The sequence below is a fragment of the Arachis ipaensis genome, chromosome B7 (assembly GCF_059453495.1).
Source record: "Arachis ipaensis isolate K30076 ecotype BB chromosome B7, ASM5945349v1, whole genome shotgun sequence".
In the NCBI taxonomy this organism is placed as follows: domain Eukaryota; kingdom Viridiplantae; phylum Streptophyta; class Magnoliopsida; order Fabales; family Fabaceae; genus Arachis; species Arachis ipaensis.
In genome coordinates, this window is record NC_142442.1 from 88,207,050 (window position 1) to 88,214,445 (window position 7,396).

Below are 7,396 nucleotides of genomic sequence, written 5' to 3' on the forward strand. Positions count from 1 at the left end.
AATTTAAGGCCAATGATGCATGTTTTTAATCATAGCACAAAGTTAGGAAGGAAAAATGTAAAACATGCGAATTATATGAATAAGTGTGAGTTTACTGGATAAAATCCACTCAGTTAAGTACAAAATGTACCACGAAGTAGTGGTGCATCATAGTCACTCATTCATTCATCTAAAATATAAATTTAGAAAAACGTATTATTCACTACTCACGTACCTATGTTTGTATATTCGAAAAATTCTGGTGCATGCATGGCGTTAAGATTCAAGCTACATGATGAGCGGATAATTTATACGCTTTTTGGCATTATTTTTAGTATGTTTTTAGTAGGATCTAGTTACTTTTAGGGATGTTTTTATTAGTTTTTATGTTAAATTCACATTTCTGGACTTTACTATGAGTTTGTGTGTTTTTCTGTGATTTCAGGTATTTTCTGGCTGAAATTGAGGGACTTGAGCAAAAATCAGATTTAGAGGTTGGAGAAGGACTGCTGATGCTGTTGGATTCTGACCTCCCTGCACTAAAAGTGGATTTTCTGGAGCTACAGAACTCAAAATGGCGCGCTTCTAATTGAGTTGGAAAGTAGACATCCAGGGCTTTCCAGTAATATATAATAGTCCATACTTTGGCCGAGTTTAGATGACGCAAAAGGGCATTGAACGCCAGTTCTACGCTGCAGTTTGGAGTTAAACGCCAGAAACACGTCACAAGCCAGAGTTGAACACCAGAAACACGTTACAAACTGGCGTTCAACTCCAAGAATGACCTCTCCACGTGTAAACTTCAAGCTCAGCCCAAGCACACACCAAATGGGCCCCGAAAGTGGATTTATGCATCAATTACTTACTTCTGTAAACCCTAGTAGCTAGTTTAGTATAAATAGGACTTTTTACTATTGTATTAGACATCTGGGGATCATCTTATGATCTTTAGTTTCATCATATTGATCATGTTTGGGGGCTGGCCATTCGGCCATGCCTGAACCTTCATCACTTATGTATTTTCAAACGGTAGAGTTTCTGCACTCCATAGATTAAGGTGTGGAGCTCTGCTGTTCCTCATGATCTAATGCAAAGTACTACTATTTTTCTATTCAATTCAACTTATTCCACTTCTAAGATATTCATTCGCACTTCAACATGAATGTGATGAATGTGACAATCATCATCATTCCCTATGAACGCGTGCCTGACAACCACTTCCGTTCTACCTTAGATTGAATGAGTATCTCTTGGATCTCTTAATCAGAATCTTCGTGGTATAAGCTAGATTGATGGCGGCATTCATGAGAATCCGAAAAGTCTAAACCTTGTCAGTGGTATTCCGAGTAGGATTCAGGGATTGAATGACTGTGACAAGCTTCAAACTCGCGAGTGCTGGGCGTAGTGACAGACACAAAAGGAGGGTGAATCCTATTCCAGTATGATCGAGAACCTCCAGATGATTAGCCATGCAGTGACAGCGCATCGGACCATTTTCACAGAGAGGATGGGATGTAGCCATTGACAACGGTGATGCCTCCAGATGATTAGCTATGCAGTGACAGCGCATCGGACCATTTTCACAGAGAGGATGAGAAGTAGCCATTGACAACGGTGATGCCCTTACATAAAGCCAGCCATGGAAAGGAGTAGGACTGATTGGATGAAAACAGCAGGAAAGCAGAAGTTCAGAGGAACGAAAGCATCTCTATACGCTTATCTGAAATTCTCACCAATGAATTACATAAGTGTTTCTATCTTTATTTTCTGTCTATCTATTATTTATTTTCGAAAACTCCATAACTATTTGATATCCGCCTGACTGAGATTTACAAGGTGACCATAGTTTGTTTCATACCAACAATCTCCGTGGGATCGACCCTTACTCACGTAAGGTTTTATTACTTGGACGACCCAGTGCACTTGCTGGTTAGTTGTGCGAAGTTGTGAAGTTATGTTTGGACCATGGTTCTGTGCACCCGTTTTTGGTGCCATTGCCAGGGAGAGAATGAACAACAAATTTTACAACCTCAGAGTAACAATTTCGCATACCAAGTTTTTGGCGCCGTTGCCGGGGATTGTTCGAGTTTGGACAACTGACGGTTCATCTTGTTGCTCAGATTAGGTAATTTTCTTTTTGTTTTATTTTCAAAAAAATTTTTCAAAAATCTTTCAAAAATTTCTCATCTGTTTTTGAAAATTATTCTAAATTTTTAAGAAAAAATTCTAGTGTTTCATGAAGCATGTTGAAGCCTGGCTGGCTGTAAAGTCAGGTCTAATTCTTTTGGATAGGGGCTTCCAACCATCAGCATAGAGGCAAGTTAATTTGAATATCAGCTGTTACATGCCTGATTTATATCCTAAAGCTGACTGGCTATTCCACTTCTAAGATATTCATTCGCACTTCAACATGAATGTGATGAATGTGACAATCATCATCATTCCCTATGAACGCGTGCCTGACAACCACTTCCGTTCTACCTTAGATTGAATGAGTATCTCTTGGATCTCTTAATCAGAATCTTCGTGGTATAAGCTAGATTGATGGCGGCATTCATGAGAATCCGAAAAGTCTAAACCTTGTCAGTGGTATTCCGAGTAGGATTCAGGGATTGAATGACTGTGACAAGCTTCAAACTCGCGAGTGCTGGGCGTAGTGACAGACGCAAAAGGAGGGTGAATCCTATTCCAGTATGATCGAGAACCTCCAGATGATTAGCCATGCAGTGACAGCGCATCGGACCATTTTCACAGAGAGGATGGGATGTAGCCATTGACAACGGTGATGCCTCCAGATGATTAGCTATGCAGTGACAGCGCATCGGACCATTTTCACAGAGAGGATGAGAAGTAGCCATTGACAACGGTGATGCCCTTACATAAAGCCAGCCATGGAAAGGAGTAGGACTGATTGGATGAAAACAGCAGGAAAGCAGAAGTTCAGAGGAACGAAAGCATCTCTATACGCTTATCTGAAATTCTCACCAATGAATTACATAAGTGTTTCTATCTTTATTTTCTGTCTATCTATTATTTATTTTCGAAAACTCCATAACTATTTGATATCCGCCTGACTGAGATTTACAAGGTGACCATAGTTTGTTTCATACCAACAATCTCCGTGGGATCGACCCTTACTCACGTAAGGTTTTATTACTTGGACGACCCAGTGCACTTGCTGGTTAGTTGTGCGAAGTTGTGAAGTTATGTTTGGACCATGGTTCTGTGCACCCGTTTTTGGTGCCATTGCCAGGGAGAGAATGAACAACAAATTTTACAACCTCAGAGTAACAATTTCGCATACCAAGTTTTTGGCGCCGTTGCCGGGGATTGTTCGAGTTTGGACAACTGACGGTTCATCTTGTTGTTCAGATTAGGTAATTTTCTTTTTGTTTTATTTTCAAAAAAATTTTTCAAAAATCTTTCAAAAATTTCTCATCTGTTTTTGAAAATTATTCTAAATTTTTAAGAAAAAATTCTAGTGTTTCATGAAGCATGTTGAAGCCTGGCTGGCTGTAAAGTCAGGTCTAATTCTTTTGGATAGGGGCTTCCAACCATCAGCATAGAGGCAAGTTAATTTGAATATCAGCTGTTACATGCCTGATTTATATCCTAAAGCTGACTGGCTATTAAGCCATCTCCAACCCTTTGATTGGAGCTTTGGGCTAATATTGAAAGATTCCTGGAATTCTTCTTAAAAATTTTGGAATCCTTATTTTTCTTTTTCACATTAATTTTCGAAAAATCCAAAAAAAAAAAAATTCATAAAATCATAAAAATCAAAAACATTTTGTGTTTCTTGTTTGAGTCTTGAGTCAATTTTAAGTTTGGTGTCAATTGCATTTTTTTCTAAAAATTTATGCAATTTTCGAAAATTCATGCATTCATAGTGTTCTTCATGATCTTCAAGTTGTTCTTGGCCAGTCTTCTTGTTTGATCTTCATATTTTCTTGTTTTGTGTCTTTTCTTGTTTTTCATATGCATTCTTGCATTCATAGTGTCTATACATGAAAAATTTCTAAGTTTGGTGTCTTGCATGTTTTCTTTGCATAAAAAATTTTTCAAAAATATGTTCTTGATGTTCATCATGATCTTCAAAGTGTTCTTGGTGTTCATCTTGACATTCATAGCATTCTTGCATACATTCATTGCTTTGATCCAAAAATTCTCATGCATTGAGTCTTTTTCATGTTTTTCTCTTTCATCATTAAAAATTCAAAAAAATCAAAATATTATCTTCCCTTTTTTTTTCTTCTCATAAATTCGAAAATTTGGATTGACTTTTTCAAAAAAATTTTAAAATCTAGTTGTTTTTATGAGTCAAATCAAATTTTCAATTTAAAAATCTTATCTTTTTCAAAATCTTTTTCAAAAATCATATCTTTTTTATTTTTCTTAGTCATTTTTGAAAATTTTTAAAAAAATAAAAAATATATATATATTTTTCAAAAATATTTTTCTTAATTTTGTCTCATAATTTTCGAAAATCACATCATCAATTAATGTTTTGATTCAAAAATTTCAAGTTTGTTACTTGCTTGTTAAGAAAGATTCAAACTTTAAGTTCTAGAATCATATCTTGTGATTACTTGTGAATCAAGTCATTAATTTTGATTTTAAAAATCAAATCTTTTTCAAAACTAATTCTAATCATATCTTTCTATCATATCTTTTTAAAAATCTTATCTTTTTCAAAAATTTGATTTTAAAATATCTTTTCTAACTTCTTATCCTCTTATCTTTTCAAAATTGATTTTCAAATCTTTTTCAACTGACTAATTGACTTTTTTTTTGTTTCTTATCTTTTTCAAAACTACCTAACTAACTCTCTCTCTCTAATTTTCGAAAATCTCTACCCTCTTTTCAAAATTTTTTTTAATTAACTAATTGTTTTAATTTTTAATTTTAATTTGATTTCATTCCTAATTTTCAAAAATCACTAACCATTTTTCAAAAATAATTTTCGAAAATCCCCTCTCTCTCTCTCATCTCCTTCTATTTATTTATTCATCTACTAACACTTCATCTCACCCAAATTCGAACCCCCTCTTCCATCTATGTTCGAATTTTCTCTTTTTCCCTTCTTTACATTACATTCTTTTCTTCTTCTACTCACACAGGGGAACCTCTATACCTGGGTAAAAAGGATCTCTATTATTATTATTTTTCTGTTCCCTCTTTTTCATATGAGCAGGAGCAAGGACAAGAACATTCTTATTGAAGCAGATCCAGAACCTGAAAGGACTCTGAAGAGGAAACTAAGAGAAGCTAAATTACAACAATCCAGCAAGCACCTTTCAGAAATTTTCGAACAGGAAGAGGAGATGGCAGCCGAAAATAATAATAATGCAAGGAGGATGCTTGGTGACTTTACTGCACCTAATTCCAATTTACATGGAAGAAGCATCTCCATCCCTACCAATGGAGCAAACAACTTTGAGCTGAAACCTCAATTAGTTTCTCTGATGCAGCAGAACTGCAAGTTTCATGGACTTCCATCTGAAGATCCTTTTCAGTTCTTAACTGAATTCTTACAGATCTGTGATACTGTTAAGACTAATAGAGTAGATCCTGAAGTCTACAGGCTCATGCTTTTCCCTTTTGCTGTGAGAGACAGAGCTAGAATATGGTTGGATTCTCAACCTAAGGATAGCCTGAACTCTTGGGATAAGCTGGTCACGGCTTTCTTAGCCAAGTTCTTTCCTCCTCAAAAGCTGAGCAAGCTTAGAGTGGATGTTCAAACCTTCAGATAGAAGGAAGGTGAATCCCTCTATGAAGCTTGGGAGAGATACAAGCAACTGACCAAAAAGTGTCCTTCTGACATGCTTTCAGAATGGACCATCCTGGATATATTCTATGATGGTTTGTCTGAATTAGCTAAGATGTCATTAGATACTTCTGCAGGTGGATCCATTCACCTAAAGAAAATGCCTGCAGAAGCTCAAGAACTCATTGACATGGTTGCTAATAACCAGTTCATGTACACTTCTGAGAGGAATCCTGTGAGTAATGGGACGCTTCAGAAGAAGGGAGTTCGTAAAATTGATACTCTGAATGCCATATTGGCTCAGAATAAAATATTGACTCAGCAAGTCAATATGATTTCTTAGAGTCTGAATGTAATGCAAGCTGCATCCAATAGTACTCAAGAGGCATCTTCTGAAGAAGAAGCTTATGATCCTGAAAACCCTGCAATAGCAGAAGTGAATTACATGGGTGAACCATACGAAAACACCTATAATCCCTCATGGAGAAATCACCCAAATCTCTCATGGAAGGATCAACAAAAGCCTCAACAAGGCTTTAATAATGGTGGAAGAAACAGGTTTAGCAATAGCAAACCTTTTCCATCATCCCCTCAGCAACAGACAGAGAACTCTGAACAAAGTACCTCTAATTTAGCAAACTTAGTCTCTGATCTATCTAAGGCCACTGTGAGTTTCATGAATGAAACAAGATCCTCCATTAGAAATTTGGAGGCACAAGTGGGACAGCTGAGTAAGAAAATCACTGAAACCCCTCCTAGTGCTCTCCCAAGCAATACAGAAGAAAATCCAAAAGGAGAGTGCAAAGCCATTGACATAGTCAACACGGCCGAACCTAGAGAGGAAGGGGAGGACGTGAATCCCAAGGAGGAAGACCTCCTGGGACGGCCAGTGATCAATAAGGAGTTTCCCTCTGAGGAACCAAAGGACTCTGAGGCTCATCTAGAGGCCATAGAGATTCCATTGAACCTCCTACGCCCTTCATGAGCTCTGATGAGTATTCTTCTTCTGAAGAGAATGATGATGTTACTGAAGAGCAAGTTGCCAAGTTCCTTGGTGCAATCATGAAGCTGAATGCCAATTTATTTGGTAAAGAGACTTGGGGAGATGAACCTCCCCTGTTCACCAATGAACTAAATGCATTGGATCAACTGAGATTGCCTCAGAAGAAACAGGATCCTGGAAAGTTCCTAACACCTTGTACCATAGGCACCATGACCTTTGAGAAGGCTCTATGTGACCTGGGGTCAGGAATAAACCTCATGCCACTCTCTGTAATGGAGAAATTGAGAATCTTTGAGGTACAAGATGCTAAAATCTCATTAGAGATGGCAGACAATTCCAGAAAACAGGGTTATGGACAAGTAGAGGACATGTTAGTAAAGGTTGAAGGCCTTTACATCCCTGCTGATTTCATAATCCTAGATACTGGAAAGGATGAGGATGAATCCATCATCCTTGGAAGACCCTTCCTAGCCACAGCAAGAGCTGTGATTGATGTTGACAGAGGTGAATTAGTCCTTCAATTGAATGAGGACTCCCTTGTGTTTATAACTCAAGGTTATCCTTCTGTAAACATGGAAAAGAGGCACAGTAAGCTTCTCCCACTGCAGAGTCAACCACAGCCCCCACAGTCAAACTCTAAGTTTGGT

At 37.4% G+C, this 7,396-nt stretch overlaps 1 non-coding gene across 1 annotated transcript; it reads right to left on the bottom strand.

The window, feature by feature from the left end:
• Positions 1-5,699: 5,699 nt before the first annotated feature.
• LOC148553278 (small nucleolar RNA R71) lies at positions 5,700-5,807 on the bottom strand. Its single transcript, XR_015893711.1, has one exon. It is a non-coding gene; the product is annotated as a small nucleolar RNA R71 (small nucleolar RNA).
• Positions 5,808-7,396: the final 1,589 nt, after the last annotated feature.